The sequence below is a fragment of the Callorhinchus milii genome, unplaced genomic scaffold (assembly GCF_018977255.1).
Source record: "Callorhinchus milii isolate IMCB2004 unplaced genomic scaffold, IMCB_Cmil_1.0 Scaffold3, whole genome shotgun sequence".
In the NCBI taxonomy this organism is placed as follows: domain Eukaryota; kingdom Metazoa; phylum Chordata; class Chondrichthyes; order Chimaeriformes; family Callorhinchidae; genus Callorhinchus; species Callorhinchus milii.
The window spans coordinates 9,962,832-9,981,667 of NW_024704744.1; positions in this window are offsets into that span (position 1 = coordinate 9,962,832).

The window sequence follows — 18,836 nt, forward strand, 5'->3', positions numbered from 1 at the left end:
ACATCTGATAGGACCAGCATAATGTGTGACTCCATCACTTTCTGTATTTTTTTCTAGTTTGGAATTCCAGGAATTCTTCATTTTTTTCTTTTATTTCTACTAGTGTTGTAAATCGTATTTTATTCCAGGAATCTTCATTGCAAAACTACCCTCTGTGTCTCCATAGCCTGTATTTGGCTGCTGTAACTGAGCTTCTTAAAATCGTAGGTGGTGTGTGACTAGCAATGTGTCACGGTTACCCTGTTTTTGCAATCCTTAATAATATGTAAATAATATATATACATATAATATTATTTAAGGGAAACAGGGAGGCCTGCCCCTTTATTTAGATTCTGTTTAAGAAACTGTTTGCAAAAGATTTAGTTGCGGAGGCTGTTTGCAAAAGACTTAGCAAACAGCATACATGAGCTATCCAGGTTGCAACGATATCTCGGCTCAAGGTTGCTTGATTGACAGGGAGTTTAAGAGTAACCTGGAAAGTCACATGGGCATTCACGCGGGGAAAAAGCCCTCGCATTGCATCATACGGTGGGCAGAGCCACGCGCCTATAAAAAGCAATGCTCGGTTCGCCTCGTGGTTGCTGCCTAATGGGTCGTTGTCTAATGGTCGTCATCTGGTACGTACTGACGTGTACAGGACTACTGTAACATCAGGTTTGTTTAATTATTTTATACTAATGTAGTACAACAATAACAACAAAATTGCATTTATAGAGCGCCTTTCACGTTGGGAGGAGGTCCCAAAGCGCTGAACGGTCAGGAGTCGTGGCCCGAGCATGGGGGAGGGGTGGTATCGGGGTGAGGGAAGGCAGAGAGGTCGGAGGGCGACAGAAGGCACTAGTTGTTGTGCTGCTAGTTATTATATTTATGTGTGCTCGTTATATTTGATCCCATTGTTGTTCATCTTACATTGTTGTATTTCTTATATGCAAGGTTTTGTTTTCTACCAAATGTATCCTCGATTTTCTATAATATTCTAAAACGGAGTGAACTACTTAGAGAGTAGCTGTTGACATCGGAGTTCTGGTAGTGCGAACAGACTCCAATTAGACATTCCGGTTACAGGGTATTGGAGTTATCTGGAAATACCAGTCTGAGTGTCTTAATTCTGACTCTGTTGAGCCACCTTTGAGCTAACACTGATGGGGTTAGGAAAGAGCAGATGCCACTTAGTACAAAAGCGTTACTAAAATTCGCAAGTACAAAAGGAGTGAGAACTGACGCAAATGTCCCAGGTTTAATCCCTTGCAAATATAAACGAATGCTGACGTTTTCAGAAATGGTCTCAGTGCTATCCAGTGCTGGAGAGTTTACGTGCTCAGTGATCCTTTTTGTAACCTCAATACGTAATAATTTCAACAAATTGAAAATTGCAGTCAGTGTATGATTTTGTGCACTGAAAGTCAGATTTGCTTTAAAAAAATGGGGGAAAGAGCTTGTGCTATCTTCTATGTTTTGTAAATTCTGAAGTCAATGTGCTGGCACTGCTCTTTATAACTTACCGGGAAAGAATAAATAATATTCCTTATATATAGTACCTCCTTCACTAATCATTTATAGTGCATCAACTCTCCATGTCACTGTATTAAAATGACGCACAAATGTCTAGGTATATATTTGAAAGGACTGTCTGACAAGCTTCCTGCTACATTTCCAGATAGAACCACCCTACCAATTAAAGCTTTGGCTTGCAGAGTAACAGGAACTATTTGCCCTCAATTACAAGTTGAAGGTCGATCGTTTGTGGAATCACTAATCAGACACTAAAAGTGACTTATCACTGCTCTTGTCACTTTGTGAAGATTTTAGCTCTTTGCATTACCAATAGGCAGTGTTAAAAATATTTACAGTACGTGTTAGTACTTTAAAGAATCACATTTAAGATTTTAGCTTAAGGGGGCAATTACGTGTAATAGTTTGGATTAAATTTATAAATTACACATGACTACTGTTTACTTAAGAATACGTTCGATGAGTACAAATTTGCAAACATTTTATGCAAATATTTCTTAGCAATTTATGTGGCACTACATTACTGCTAATAGAAATATTTCCTCCATATATATTTCATTATAACTGTCATGACCTTCAGTGATTTAGAACCCTTCTATTACGTCTTCTCCTTCCTTCTTTGCATTTGACAAAACCTGTTATCATGTCTAAATGTGTCAAAGCAGTTCACAAGAGTCTAGCAACTGTGCGTTTCAAGGCACATTTAAATGGGTAAGTATGAAGGTTCTAATTCAACAACAACTTGCATTTATATAGTGCCCTTCGTGTAAGATAGCAACTCGAGGGCACTTCACAATGGAGGAGGTAGGAGGGGGCAGAGTTGGACGTAAGAAAATAGGAACAGAAGTAGGGCAATCAGCCCCTTGAGCCTATTTGGTCTTTCTATTAGGTCATGGCTAAGCAAGGGTGACCTTAGGCACGATCAAAGATTTTAAGGTGAGATCTGCTGGTTGGGCTATAAAAAAATTCTATTATTGTGTGTTTTACAGTTTGTTCTTCCCAAAATATTTTTAAAGGATTTAACTACTGCAAAGTTCCAGAGAAATGGTAATGTGAATTCCTGGTAGGAGCTTAAGAGTATAGAACTCCAAGTTCTCTGATGCGTGTTGACCTTGAGAATGCAATAACGCAGGGTTTGCTGATTCAGTCATTGCAAATGTTCTGCTCATTTTCTAATCCTCGGCACAGTATTTTAACATTTACCGCCCATAAAATCAATCGATATTCACTGCTCTTCTGAGAACTAATGAAACGTGCAGGCCAATTACCAAGTATGCTCAACAATGATTATGAGGCAGATACTGTATACTACCTTGGTGTGTGTGTGTGTGTGTGTGGAGGGGTGAGTTAAAAATTACATCATGTGACATTATCACTGGTGATATTATGATCAAAAATAATTATCAGAACCAGAATACTCATGTGCATTTTTTGATTGATGTGAGAATTATCACCATTGTCAATATAATAATAATAATTCTTCTGTTTGGTATAGCGCCTTTCAAGTTGGGAGCGTTTCGCAGGATATATTGTAAAGTGCAGTGACTGTGCTATGTGGGCAGACATGTAGCCAATTTGCACCCAGCAATGTCCTATACACAGCTATGATGTAAGTGACCAATTTTATTTGGGGGAATTGTTGGCAAGACCATCAGAAGAAACATCCTTCTCTTTTCAAATAGTGCAAAGGGATCTTTAAGGTCCACCTGAAAGCCAAATGGGGACTCGGTTTAATAATAATAATAATCCTTGCATTTGATATAGCGCTTTTCACGTCGGGAGGACGTCCCAAAGCGCTTCACAGAATAGACTGTAAAGTGAATTGACTGTATATTTGTGGGCGAACGCGGCAGCCAATTGCGCACAGCAATGTCCCACAAACAGTCGTAGATTGAAAATGACCAATTTATTATTGTTTTTGTTTTTTTGGAGGGATTATTATTAGGCGTGTGGAGTAAGGAAACTTGCCCAAGGTTTCGCCCTGCCCTAATGTCTCATCCAAAAGAACTCCAGCATTGCAGCACACACCCAGCACTGATTGGAGTGTCATCTTAGACAATATGAGTTCAAAGTCCTGACATGGGGCTTGAGCCCACAAACTTCTGATTATGGTGAGAGTGCTGCAATCTGAGCCAGACTGAGAGATATCACAATTTCCAACACTCTAATAAAAAAAGTGTTCTTTTGAAGTGGAATATTGTCATCACTCTGAGAGGCTATCAGGTGTGACAGGTGGTCTATAAATGTTGTTGGTGGTTTGAATCAAATAATTTATTGCATGCAAATTAATAACTTAAATTGCCACAGGAAGAGCAGCAGAAGAGCTGAAAACATAATGCCATCTGGCAATATTGATATTTTGCAAGCGTTACAATTGCACTTAAATGCTCCCAAAAATATTAGACTTGCATAACACAATCAATGTGATAATTATCACAGGTCAAAATCAGCACAGTCACAGTGACTACTGCCTATGATTTGATAATGCATTTCAAAAATAGTGACGTGAGTCTTTAAGTAATTTTGTAAGCTACCTTCAGGTCCTTTAACGTTTTATCATAGGACTGAGATTTTCTGCAGAAATAATGAAAAGTCCAGAGCACCTCTCTCTTTTGTTACATTGGTAGCACTTTCACTTATGTTGAAGAAAATACTGATCTTTCATCGAATGTTACAGCATCTTGGCGTATGAGTAATGGAGAATACATTGTGCCTGCAGCTGTTTTGATTTATTAGTTTCCGTCAGTCAAGCTGAATACGAAAGATAATGATAGACTATACTGGTTCAATGAAGCCCCACTTTGACTGAAAGATTAAATTACATTCTCAGTTACTCAGTAAGAAAAGGCTCTAAAAATAGTGCCCTGCCGTCAGAACTTACATCTGGGACTTCAAACTGAATCCCATTCAAGCATTTAATTTCAATGAGTACATCAAGCCACACTTGTGATGTGTAAGAAAACTTAGTGTTCAACTTTACCAACTCTCAAAACTTGTGCCAACAGCTTTCTGAATCAGAAGTGAGACTTCTATCAACTGAGCCAAAATTGATGGGAATAATAATAATAATATAGTCATCCTTACATTTGATATAATGCCTTATTACATCTTTGAGACATCTCAAGAATATCCTGTAAAGTGAATTGAAGTGAAGTTTATTTTGGGTTTGAAATGTGGCAGCCAATTACACACAGCAGTGTCCCACAAACAGTTGTGGATTGAGTGACCAAATTATTATTAGAATTATTTTTGAGGGATTATTACCCACGGTTAGCAATCTGCCAATTGACTGACAACCGGGTTCCTACTTGGGAGTGGTACCAATGGACAATGGCTGCTTATGAAGTGATTCCCTAGTAGGAGGAAAGACTGAAATCCTTCAGAAAGGGCATAAGAAAGAAAAGAAAGTTAATGTATTTGGAATGCTATTCATATTCAATCAAGGAGCAAAACCTTTCTTATGAAGTTTTTTTAATAAAAAAAATCTATTGATGGGTATATACTTTTAAAGTGTTAATAACGTCATTTAATGGAAGACCGGTCATTGAGAAACATGAAAATCTTATCAGTTTCAGTTGAATTGTTCCTTTTAAAGTCTTTTTTCACATTTCCATTTTTTAGCAACCCACTGCACCACTGAAACAGCCTAGATCAAGGAATGCCTCCGTCTACCACAATGTAATTATAAGTTATTATTGGAAATGGCATTATTTTTTGTGGACACAGCATTCAATGCCACATATGCTTTGCCAGAGTATGTGTGAAGTCTTTAATTCAGCTTATACAAATCGCTTGATCTCTTCTTCCTTCTCTTCCTCTTCTGCTGTGTTGGTTTTCCCCCACTTTAAAGAAGCCGCTAGGCAGCTAAGTCCTTTTAGGTAGCAAACTCCCAATGGCACCCGTCTTTAATTTAAACGTTTTTCCCCTTGAAAAAAATATTTTGGTCGCTGCTGATACATTTAAACCAAATCGAAAATGGTTTCAATGACACAAACGTGACTAGATATTGTTGACTAGGCTTCTTTTAATTTCTACAGGAACTATTCTCTCTTAATTATTTTCTCTTTTCAATTTTTCTCTCCTCATTTTCTGACGACATTTATGCTCATTAAGATTACTGGGAAACAGACTTTCCACTTTTGCACCCAGTGTTCATGTGCAGTATTTACGGGGTATCAAAACACATGCTTTATGTTCATGCAGTAGGATGTTTGCCAAATCTTAACCCTCATCAAACTGCATCTGTTACCCTCTAAAATTAGATACATTTCATTGAGTCTGGAAAGGAGTGTGTACTTTCTCCATGCTCCCTCAAATAAAATCATTTACTTCATGGCTGTTTGTGGGACATTGTTGTGTGCAAATTTGCTGCAATGATTCACTTACAAATACATATATACTACACTTTACAATAAATCCTGTAAGCTCTTCGAGACATGTTGATGACTTGCTAAAGGTGCTATATCAAAAGTAAGGATTATTAATATTTTTAATTATTATTATTACAAACAATAGAAATCTACAACAGGTCACTCTGGATCTGAAAGAGAAAATGGGTTAAGATATTGAGTGTGGGTGGCCCTTAACCAGGTGTCGATTGACTTTCTATTTCCATCATTTCAATCTCATTTCAAATTTGGATCTTTCATAACTTTTTTTTCTACTGAAGGATTTGGAAACAACACTTTTGAGGGGTGGATTCAGTCTATTTTAAAGTCAGAATAATGTTCAGCTTAATTACACACATTATGTGCAGCATTTAGACATGTTCGCATTAAAAACTTAATTCTCTGACAGACAAAATGAAAAAAAAATACACTGAGTTCTTACTGTTAGATTCATAGTACAATGCATGATTTTTTTGTTTCAACATAATGCATTATTCAAGCATAAATAATTGTGACAAATTTTGCCTCCTTGTGTATCTAGCCCATAATGTATGGACTCTCTTTGCAGGCTTTGAGGAAGATTAATAATAATAATAATAATAATAATATTTACATTTGATATAGCACCTCTCACATGTTTCTCAAAGTGCTTCACAGAATATAATAAAAATAATAATAATCCTTGCATTTGATATAGCGCTTTTCACGTCGGGAGGACGTCCCAAAGCGCTTCACAGAACACACTGTAAAGTGAATTGACTGTATATTTGTGGGCGAACGAGGCAGCCAATTGCGCACAGCAATGTCCCACAAACAGTCATATGGATTGAAAATGACCAATTTATTATTGTTTTTTTTTGGAGGGATTATTATTAGGCGTGTGGAGTAAGGAAACTTGCCCAAGGTTTCGCTCTGCCTGAAATTGAACTCAGGTCTCTCACTTGCAAAGCGAGTGCTCTAAACCACTGAGCTACAGGACTCCACAGGACTGATGAAGGGTCTTGGACCCAAAACGTTGACTCACTTTCCTTTCTCCATAGATGCTGCCTGACCCACTGAGTGTTCCTAGCGATCCAAGTGCAGTGACTAGGTATTTTATAGGCAAAACATGGCAGCCAATTTGAGCACATCAATAAACATTACTTGTGATTAGAGCAGTTAGGGTCAGTGACTGTGGATAACCTTGCCTTACCTTCCTTCCAAGAAGGGATAGGCTCAGTGAATCTCCCATCAACGTTTGCATGGATCTTGGATCTGGAGTGCACAACCATGATCAAATTGATTTTGCCAAATCTTCCCATAAGATTTTACGGAAATCGATAAACCTGATTATTATGCCATTCTGCAGTGTATATGAACAACCTGCTTCTGACACCCTCACAAGGATTAGGCTCATGCATTAAATAATAGCCAGGTGAGGTGCCGAATAGCTTCCATACCTGTGAAACTATCCCAGCAAGAGTTATTGTTTTCAGCACGGAAAAAATAAATTAGGCAACAAATAAATTTGTATCACATAGACCATTAGTGTCAGATTTTTTACAATCATTTTGTATTACAGTGGTATTATATTGAACAGCATGTGTTGTGAGACTTTTTTTAGAAGGGGAAGTTATATAGAATGGAAAGATTTATAATAGCACCTTTCATGTCAGGGAAACATCTCAAAGTGTTTAATGATGCTAGATAGGGATCCGAGCTGGGGTTGGGGCAGGTGGGGGCGGAGACATGGGTAAATGACTGAAAATGCAAGTAGAATCCATACAGTTCTGGAGCCATTATATCCCTGACTACACCTCCACTTAAGCCCAATCCTGAGGATCATTGTCTGTACATATGCTGTTAGTAACATTACATTGACAAATCTCCATCCTTTATATACTGAACGTGGGTCACTGATTTCTACAAGAGTTAAACGAGTAATAATAAGCAATAAAGTGGCGTGATGATCTGGTAAAATATATAGGGGCAGTGACTATAAACTCAGACAAGTCATGAATTTTTAGACACTCATTTATGAAAATATCAATAAATTGAATAGATTTGCCACCAAATCTGCACTAGCATGAAAATTGGTTCTGAGCTTCTGTCTGACGAAAATAATTGAATTGCTGGCAACTTCACATTCAGAACCTACCCATCTCTCTCAAGTCACCTTTTTGAAGAAATTGATACAACAAAATCAATTTGGAATAGATGGCAGTGTCCCTTCAAGATCGTATGGGTGAGAGATCATTCCCACTCACATGCTCATGTGTTTATTGTTAAGTCCCATAATAGCTCGGTCAGCATTCTTGTCTCTGAATCAGAAGGTGGTGGGTTTGAGTCCCACATCGGGACATTGAACTCATAATATAGGATGCCACTCCAATATTGAGTGCATGCTGAATTACCGGAGGTTCTGATCTTCAGATAAGAAGAAGTAATCGTCTTCCTGTTCAACTGGACATTAAAAATTCCATGGCACTACTTGAAGAGAGAAGGGATTTTCTACTGGTGTTCTGGCCAACAATTATCCAGATAAAAACGGATCTTTCACTTTGTTAGTGTTTGCGGAGACATTGCTCTGTGCAACTTGGCTGCCACGTTTGCCTACAAATACACAGTCAATACTCTTGTAAAGCGCTTTGAGATGGCTTCATGATGTGATAAAGCACACTGCAATGTTCGATAAACAGCCATGAAGTGAATGATCGATTTTATTTGGGGGATTTTTGGCCAGGACACCAGGAGAAACTTCCTTTTCTTTTCAAATCGTGCCATGGAATATTTAACGTCCACCTAATAATAAATACAAAACACAGTACAAAATTACATTTGTAATGGGCCTTGGGAGGATGTCCCAAGGCTCTGGAATAGAATTAATATTTGCAAATTTGATGTGTTTTTTGTCATTTGCAAACTCTAATTGGTGAAGATGTCCTCCTGAAGTGAAAGGCACTACACAAATGTAATTTTGTATTGTATCTGACACATTTTAAACACAAGTAAGCAAAGTTTAGGAAAGGTTGCCAATTAAAACAACAACAACTTGCATTTATATAGTGAGCTTCACAAGGGGCAGCATCTCAGAGCAATTAAAACTCAAGCAGGAAACAAGTAGATGCTTTTACTTACTGACCATTTTTTTGGATTTGCATTCCACAAATTAATGGAAAAAATTCAATTGGCATATATCGCAAATTAGACTCCAGTGTTGACCAGTCCCTCATCCACTGACAAATTGCTTTGAGATGATAATTCTCTTGCAATAATATTGACACTGACTTAAATACAACAATAATAACTCACATTTACGTAGCACTCCTCACACACTCCTCGTCCAAGCTCTCTGGGAGAGCTTGGATGCTTATATGCCAGTGGATTAAATAAGGTACAGAAAATTGTTGAATTTGATACAGTATCTTTCATGTTGGGGCACATCTTAATGCAGTTCACAGGATTTACTGGTAAGTACAGTGACTGTATTTTGTAGGCTATATATAATGGTTAAATGTGCCAATTAATCTTTTATAATTTATAATGGTGAACAAAAAACAACACTTGTTGAGAGAGAATGAGAGAGAAATGTCGGGAAGCCACTGAACTTTAGGAATGCCTCATCTACCAAAGAGTTATGTGTCATATAGAACAATGTCTTAAATGTCTCAAGTACAAGACTAAAATCAATCCCAATGGCATTGCATTTCTCTGGTGAATTTTTCTACCTTTGTGTATTTATCAACTTCATGCTTTGAGAATCATTTAATGCATTCTTGTGTCTTTTGACAAGTGTTTAGCATGCAAAGGATTACTGCTAGTAGGGAGGAGGGAAGACTGCTTGTATTCTGGTAAACTTTTCTTTGTGGCGGATACATCCATCGGTTGCTTTAATACTGCCCTGTCTCACAGTTAAGTCTCTTCTAATCCTCAAAACCTAAAGAAAAATAAATGTTAAAAAAAAGCCTCAAAATCCTAAAATGCTGATAATTTCTTTCTTATCCTTACTTTGGAAAGATGTCCATCCTACAATTCATCTTGAATCTCCTTTACTACATAAGAGTTTACCCTTATGTATGGAGGAGATTGAAGGATTCTCATGGGAATTTCAAGAGCTGGTCAGAAAAGTTAACCATCAACCAAATAATATTATAATAATCCTTGGATTTGATGTAACCCATAACATCAAAGTGGCTGAATGTGCCTTCACAAGTAATTGCTGTCAAGTGCAATGATTGTCGGCAGACGTGACAGCCAATTTGTGCACAGCAAGGTCTCAAAAACAGTCATGAGGAGGATTGCCAATTTATCTGGAGGATCTTGAGAAGAAATTCTCTTCTCTTTTAGAATAATCCCATGAGATCTTTAACATCCCTCTCGACAAGTAAATGGAGACAACCTTACAGCAGACTCTAACCACAGTATTTCATCTTTCGAACTCCATCCTTTATCTGATTAGCTGCACTTTTTCACAACCTAATGAAAAGGTTTGAGAGAGGAAATAAAGCTACCCCAAGTCTTCCATTAATGTGAACCATTAACCCACATTAATAGTGAGTTGGTTTAACCGTGGCGGTTTTCAAATTTTTTTGGATCCATGTCTCACACTTGTGGAAACCATTGCCATCCATGTATCCAAACCTGACTGAGAGTTCCAGATAGGTATGTCACCCACAGATGGAAATTTCCTTGTGGTTGGAATAGAATGTGCAAACTCTCCCTGGAGGAATGAATCATGTTTACCTAATTCTGAGGAGCATTAGGCACAGGTTGTGAAGAGCCAAGGCTTGGGGATCTAAGAATGTGCCTTGGGGTATTACTGTAGTTTAACCAACTAAAACTGTATTGTCATTGTGAACATAGTATGGAAAGCTTTCCGCTTTTTGTTCAGCTAGGACAAGAATTGTACCTGTTAGGGCTTTGCAAACCAAAGCTGTAATAGGTAGGATTCTTATCCTAGCTGGATAAGAATCCTACCTATCAGTAGGATTACTAATAAGTAGGATTCTTAAAGTTATTCGGAGTCCTGTAGCTCAGTGGTTAGAGCACTCGCTTTGCAAGCGAGACACCTGGGTTCAATTCCAGGCAGGGTGAAACCTTGGGCAAGTTTCCTTACTCCACACGCCTAATAATAATCCCTCTAAACCAAAACAATAACAAATTGGTCATTTTCAATCCGTGACTGTTTGTGGGACTCTGCTGTGCACAATTGGCTGCCGTGTTTCGCCCACAAATATACGGTCAATACACTTTACAGTATATTCTGTGAAGCGCTTTGAGACGTCTAGAAGATGTGAAAAGGGCTATATCAAATGCAAGGATTATTAGTATTATAATTATAATTACACTATGCTCACAATGGCAATACAGTTTCAGTTGGTTAAGAGTGGGTTATTATCCCTGTCCCCAGTGACCACAGTCAAGGTTGCAATCTGAAAGTGTTCCAGCCTGCTTCTCAGTAACATGTTAAAGATATCCTCAAGCACACAGAAACTGGGATCAGGGTGAGGCTCATCTATGTTATGTGATTATCTATGTTATTTAGGTTATCACAAACTCTGTTAGATAAGCTAATTTATTTAGTATTAGAAAAAATAATCTCGATCATATGTATGTTTCTGAAATTTTTTTTTGGAATTCCTAAACATAATAATAAGCCTTGCATTTGATATAGTGTCTTATCACATCTTCGAGATGACTCAAAGCGCTTCATAGAATATACTATAAAGTGAATTGACTGTATATTATGTGGGCGAAATGCAGCAGCCAATTGCACACAGCAGTGTCCCACAAACATTCGTGGAATGAGTGACCAATTTATTGTTTTTTTTTGAAGGAATTATTACCCCCGGAAAGGCAATCCGCCAATCAACTAAAAACCGGGTTGCTACTTACTGTTAGGTAAATAGTGGCATGTGGAGTAAGGCAACTTGTCCAATGAATTCCTTGAGCTAAAGCCCATTGTGTAATAAGACCAAGATATAACATGCAGCATAGACATTCCTTGATCTGAATTCTGTTATCCATCTATCCTCACATTTGCGCTGTTCAGATCTAGGTGGTTGCTTTCCACAGATAATATGTTTTTGTCTCATCAGGAGAGGAATCACTGTCATCAATCAATTGATTATCCTTGGTCATGAGTTTCCCAGAGTTTATTGTAAATTAGCTATTAATTATAATTGTTTATTGAGCATCTTCGTAATTACCACCTCGACCGCTTGCAAGTCAAAATTACTTTCTGTTCCCAGGCCATTGTCGAGGCCAAAACTAACCTCAAAATGCTGTTCTCCACAACTTATTACCTCCTCCTCACATCCCTGCAAGGAGGTCCTTCGCGACCACATCACTCCCACCCTCGCTCGCCTCCACTGGCTCCCCATCCCCCAGAGGATCGAATTCAAGATCCTCATCCTCACCTACAAGGCCATTCACGGTCTTGCTCCTCCTACCTCTCTGACTTACTATCCCCCTACTTACCTGCCCATACCCTCCGTTCCTCTGGCTCCGGACTGCTCCACATCCCCCGCCCCAACCATCGGTGGCCGGGCCTTCAGCCTCTCAGCCCCTAGGCTCTGGAATTCCATCCCCCAATGCCTTCGCCTTGCTTCCTCCATTTCCTCCTTCAAGGCCGGTCTCAAGACCTTTCTCTTTGACCGTGCCTTCAGCTCCCCTCTTGACTCTCTACCCCCTCCTCATTCCCTCCCTTACCTCCCTTCACCCTGACCATTTCCCCCCCTGCTCGAGTCCTGACCCAACTGTCCAGCGCCTTGGGATGTCCTCCCGACGTGAAAGGCGCTCTATAAATGGAATCTTGTTGTTGTTGTTGTCCTGGACATCTCTACCTCAAAGTTAGAAGACGTCCACCTGACTGTCTCCTTTTCCTCCCCTCTTTTCACTAGCTCTCCCCCACCAACCCCTTCCTTCAACATCACCCTCTCCTTCTGCATGGCTCCTACCACTGACCCCACCCTACATTTGTTTGCCTCCATCACCCGTATGAAGTCCACCACCGTCTGCCTCGATCCCCTACCCAATCCAACCCAACTGGTCACTCAGCTCCCCCTCCTCTGCCTCCTACTGGCAGAAACAATCAATTAGTTCTTCTCCTCAGATTTCGTGCCCCTCAAAACCACTGTCATCACTCCCCTCTTCAAAAAACTCATCCTCGATTCCTCTAATCTTACAAACTACAGTCCCATTTTTAACTTTCCTTTCCTCGCTAAGGTACTGGTATGTGTTGTTGCACATCAACTTCGCTCACGCCTCTCCCTCCAGTCCATATTAGAACCACTCCAGTCCAGTCTCATCTCTGCTCACAGCCCAGAGACAGATCTCATCAAAGTCACTAATGGCATCCTCTCTCTCTGTGATGAGGGTTCCCTCTGCTTCCTTATTCTTCTGGACCTCTCCCTTGAATTCAACACACATCCTACTCCACCACCACTTTTCCTCCCTCATCCATCTCAGTGGGACCCCACTCCTCTTGTTCGAGTCCTACTCAACCAACTAACTTTGTTTCTACAAATAGTTCTTCCTCCAACCACCCTATCGCTCCTCTGCCACACCCCCACCCGGTGGCCACTTGCAGGGAACCCAAGAGCTCCAGCCCTTCTTTTCTTTGCACCTCCCTACCTCTCTGACCTGCTTACTCCTCACCTCACTAGACAATCTCACTAGCAACTACACAATAATAATAATAATAATAATCCTTGCATTTGATCTAGCGCTTTTCACGTCAGGAGGACGTCCCAAAGCGCTTCACAGAACACACTGTAAAGTGAATTGACTGTATATTTGTGGGCGAACGCGGCAGCCAATTGCGCACAGCAATGTCCCACAAACAGTCGTAGATTGAAAATGACCAATTTATTATTGTTTTGGGTTTTGGAGGGATTATTATTAGGCGTGTGGAGTAAGGAAACTTGCCCAAGGTTTCGCCCTCTGCCTGGAATTGAACTCAGGTCTCTCGCTTGCAAAGCGAGTGCTCTAACCACTGAGCTACAGGACTCCACAAATGAGACTCCTCCAAATAATACTACCTTTGAGGATCCCATTCAAAAATATAACTACCATCATTTATGTATATAATGCATTTCTTCCAATATATGTATTGATTTATAAAGCTTGTTCTTTTCCATTATTGCTTCTTTTTTGTATTAATAGTAAAATTTGACAAAGCACCCGATAAAATAGTCATAAAATATTTTTTATAATCTGTGACGGCTTTGGCTGAACATGCTTTTTGAAATTCTTGTGTTGGTGTTATTTAAGATGCCATTTCTGACAGGTCTTTATCAGGCAAATATGCAAATAGAGCTGATAGTTTTCTCCATGATGTCTTAATTATGTGATGTTTCTGCTTATGCGCTGCATAAAATTGCTTTATTCAAAGTAGAGAGAAAAGCATAACATTCAGGGCCATGGATCCATTAATCATTCTTGAACTGACAATAGTGGGGACTGAGGAATTCCCTGTTAACCAAAAACTTTAACACATAATCATGTTAGCCAGAGGCCATGCAGAGAAGCAGCAAGCAGGTCTACACTTCAATATTTTCTCTCAATTCATTATTAAGCTTGCATTAACTACTGCATCTGCCTGTATAACTTTCACTTCATTTCTAACCAATTTTATCTGGCTCAATTTAGCCTGCCTCAATCTAAAAAATCTTGCCTCTGAGGAAGAACAACAACAACAAAATTACATTACATCCCGCCTTTCAGTTCGGGAGGATGTCCCAAGGCGCAAAACGTTGAGGAATTCAAGCCCCACATTAGGAACTATCGTGGTTCACGTTGACATTCCAATGCAATGATGGGGGGTGCTGCATTGCTGAAGATGGATCAAATGTTAAACCGAGATCACTTCTGCCTGTTCAGGTGGATGTTAAACATTCTGTGATGCTATTCCAAAAAAAAAGGAGTTTCTCCTGGTTTCCTGGTCAACAATCCCTCTTTTTTTCTGAATTCAGTGTTGATTTTCCCAATCACATTTCTTTTCAGCATGAGTGTTGTGAACAGGTTTAACTTAAAATAACCTGGCAATGCACAGTCATTAATCATTGATCAGTAATTAATCAATGGTTATTAATAAAGACACTGAGAGCTATCGAACAGTAAAATAGGTATTTGAAATAACAATGCTCATGATAAAGTGTACTGCAGTGCTGTTTTGTAGTGCATTATAATATTAATAATAATAATCCTTGCATTTGATATAGCGACTTATTACATCGTTAAGACATCTAAAAGCGCTTCACGGAATATACTGTAAAGTGGATTAACTGCATTTTATGGGTGAAATGTGGCAGCGAATTGAATTGAATGACCAAGTTATTATTATTTATTTTTGAAGGGATTATTACCCTTCATTATAAAATGTACTCAGTGCTATTATTTAGGATGGCCACGATGGTTTATATTGTTTTGCACATTNAAAAAATATTAGTTCAGAACCCATATTCTCTCCTTCATTTCATATCAATATCAATTTTAAGTTTTAATTGAAAACATGATCACACTGTCTAAAATTACTCATCTAGTTTTAATACCACTTTTTTAAAAAAGGCTAATTTATAAACCTTTGTGATGTTCAGCATCAGCCATCTGAAGGGCAAAAAGTAAATCTGTTTGGGGAATTATGTGCACAGTTCAGATTTGGTGTTAATAGATTTCTGAATATTGAATTGAAATCATTAATTTCAATGGAAGTTAAAATTACTTTGCCGAAAAAAATTACATTTTTTTATATTGAAGCAATTTCACCAACTGAATAAAATGAATATATACATTTTACTTTCTTAATGTCTCATGCCCCAATAGTGGCAAGGACCCAACTTCTCAGATTGATGTAAAATTTACAGGTTTTAAACTCTAACCTTTTGATTTTTATTCTGCAACTCTTTTTACATTGTCACAATCCATTTAACTTTCTACGAAAAAATAAATTGAAGCAATTTCACTTGCCGTGCCAAGAGAGTTGTAAAAGGCACTATTAAAACAGTGTTCTGTGATAAAATATGGTGTTAAATGAAAAAAAGATGAAACAATTAAATTGGGTTAAAATGGTAACAGATTTCAGAAAAGGTGTCAGAGGTCAGTATTTGGTTGGTTGAAAATGAATCACTGAATTCCCATTGCATCACATATGTTGGGTTATAAGCTGTGTTCTGCAGTATCTATAAGGCATATAATGAAAGATTGGATGATTCTGCCTAACAATTGAGGCATCTTAATAACTGAACATCAATAAATGTAGTCTAGATATAATCGAAGGGTTGCAACTTTTAATTTCTGGTTGCACAGAAAGTTACATTTTTTGTAGGTGGATTGCATGGCATTTGCAGAACAAGATCTGCTATCTGGTGATGTGATACTGAAACATCAAGCTCTGTGTTTTGCAAGATCAAAATAAAATAAGCAAGTTAACAATAAACAATAACAATAAACTCTGAGACCCAGTGTGATGGGCGCTATATAAATGCAAGTTGTTGTTATAGTTTACAACAAAAATGATGGAGGTGAAATCTTTGGTCTGCTTTTGAACCAATCGATTGGGTTTAAATCAGAGTTTTTTAGTTTGACGGGGGTGAGAAATTCATACTCACTCTCCCAGATTTAGTAAAGGATTAGAGTTGTGACATTTCTCAACAGATTGGGTGAGATACAGATACACATTTATCACATAAGATCTGATAAGAAATATTACAAGTTTACCCTTTCATCCCTATTAGTTGCTTAAAATTTTCTTCTTTTTCTAGAAAGAAGTTAATTCGACCTATCAGCCCATCCTATGGTATTTTTCTTTGCTTGTGGGTTCAAGCCCCATGTAAGGACATTGAGCTCACAGTCTTAGCTGACACCCCAATACAGTGCTGAGGAGTGCCTCATTGTTGGATTTGCCGTCCTGTGGAGGAGACACAAAATTGTCTGTCTCTTCAGTTTAAAGATCCCATGACACTTTTCGAAAAGAGAAGGATGTCAGAATTTTTCTTGGCCAAAAATCTCCTATTCACATTATGGCTAATTGCGCAAATTAACTGTTGCATTCACTTAGAGATATACGATCACTACACTTTACAGTAAATCCTGTGAAGCATTTTGGGATCACTCAACAACGTGATGAGGCACTATTTCAAATATAATGATTGTTATTTTATAATTTCTATGATTCTGTGATCCTCAGATGGCTCAAAATAATCCACAAAGTACAATTTTGATTGAATTTAATATTAATCCTGCCATGTGTTATATTTTGTTGAAGAATTTTCATTTTATTGCTTGATTTTGCTACATGATGAAACTATGGTTGAAGCGAAAAACATCTCTGTGCTTAAGAGGAAACTTATTGCATACACGAGGCAGAAAGGAACAGAGGGGGAATAGAATGGGCATAAAGGGATTTGTAGACAAGTCTGAGGATCTTGAAGTCGATCTGTAAAGCACTGTGAGACATCTCAACGGCTTGATAAGGCTTTATATCAAATGCAAGGATTATTATCTTTATTAAAGGTTACCATTTGTTCCATCTTTGAGGTCTACATGCAATACATTTTTGGATACTTTCACGATCATCCTTGCACTTGAATCACGATGAAAAGCTGCAGAGTCTAACAAAAGTCACAAATGAAGGAAAGCAAGCTCAGGGCAGACCTTGAAAAATTAAAGATGCTAAAGTGTCCTGATTCACTAATTATAGAGTGTAATCTGTGAGATTCTTTTTGTAAGGAAGTTCAATTGGGACTTCCATGTCAAAAGATACTGCATATTAGACAACAATATGTAACATGCCCACACTGTAGTGACCGTGTTTATTATAATAATAATAATAACAATCCTTGCATTTGATATAGTGCCTTATCACGTCTTTGAGAAGTCTCAAAGCACTTCATAAAATATATTGTAAAGTGAATTGGCTGTATATTTTGTGGGCGAACACGGCAGCCAATTGCGCACAGCATTGTAGAGGAGGGTTCTTAAACTTTCTGGTCTTAAGGCCCCCTATGACATTAGGCATCCTGTCATGGGAATCACAGGGTTTTTATTCTTGGGGTGTGCGGGAGAGGGCTGAATAAACCTCACCAGGATGTCCTCATCTCTGTGTCTCCTGTCTCTGAGGCCCCCAGTATGGGAACCAGTGGTTTAGAGGAAAGAGATGAGGATCATCCCCTGTGTTAGAGGAATAACCTTTGAGCAACAATGCTAAAGGGTCTTGAAAATAAATATTCCCAGAGGGATTATATAAACAGATGCAGAAAAATGAAACTCCTAATTATACTTTTCGATACAATGAAACAGCAGAACAAGAGAACTCTGGTCTTGAGTTGCACAGGGCAATTTCAGGACAAACAGCAGAAGGTATTTCTTTACTCAGAGGATGAATAAAATCTGAAACAATACCAGGAAGTATGGTTGAAGCCAGGATGCTGGACTCAATTCAGCACCTTGGGACATCCTCCCGTTGTGAAAAGCGCTCTATAAATGTAATTTTGTTGTTGTTATTGTTGTCAATTAAGAAACAGCTTGATGCTGTGATGGGAGGACGTTAGGGTGGGTATTCTGGAGGGATGAGATCCAACGGATCGAATGGACTGAAGAGACACCATTCAAGTCGCTCTTGTAATCTTACGAATTGTAATATTTTGTACTGTGGTAAGTGAAATCATACCAAAAGCACTGTTCATTTGTTCTATTGATAAAGGCCTGCTGCTTATTCCGCTGACTCCTCAGTAACATTATAAACCTTATGAGCAGTTCAATAATTTAAAAGTTCCTTTTGCGGACTGCAGTTATAACACAGCTGGTGTGAAATCAAGTGATGGTGATTGCGTAAGTGCAAGTGACACTTTGGTGAGGTCATGACTGCTTCAATTATGTTTATCTCAAAGGTTCCTCATTTTGCTTCTCACATTTCCTGGGTTTTAATACAAAGAAAATCTCTTTATCCACCCACTG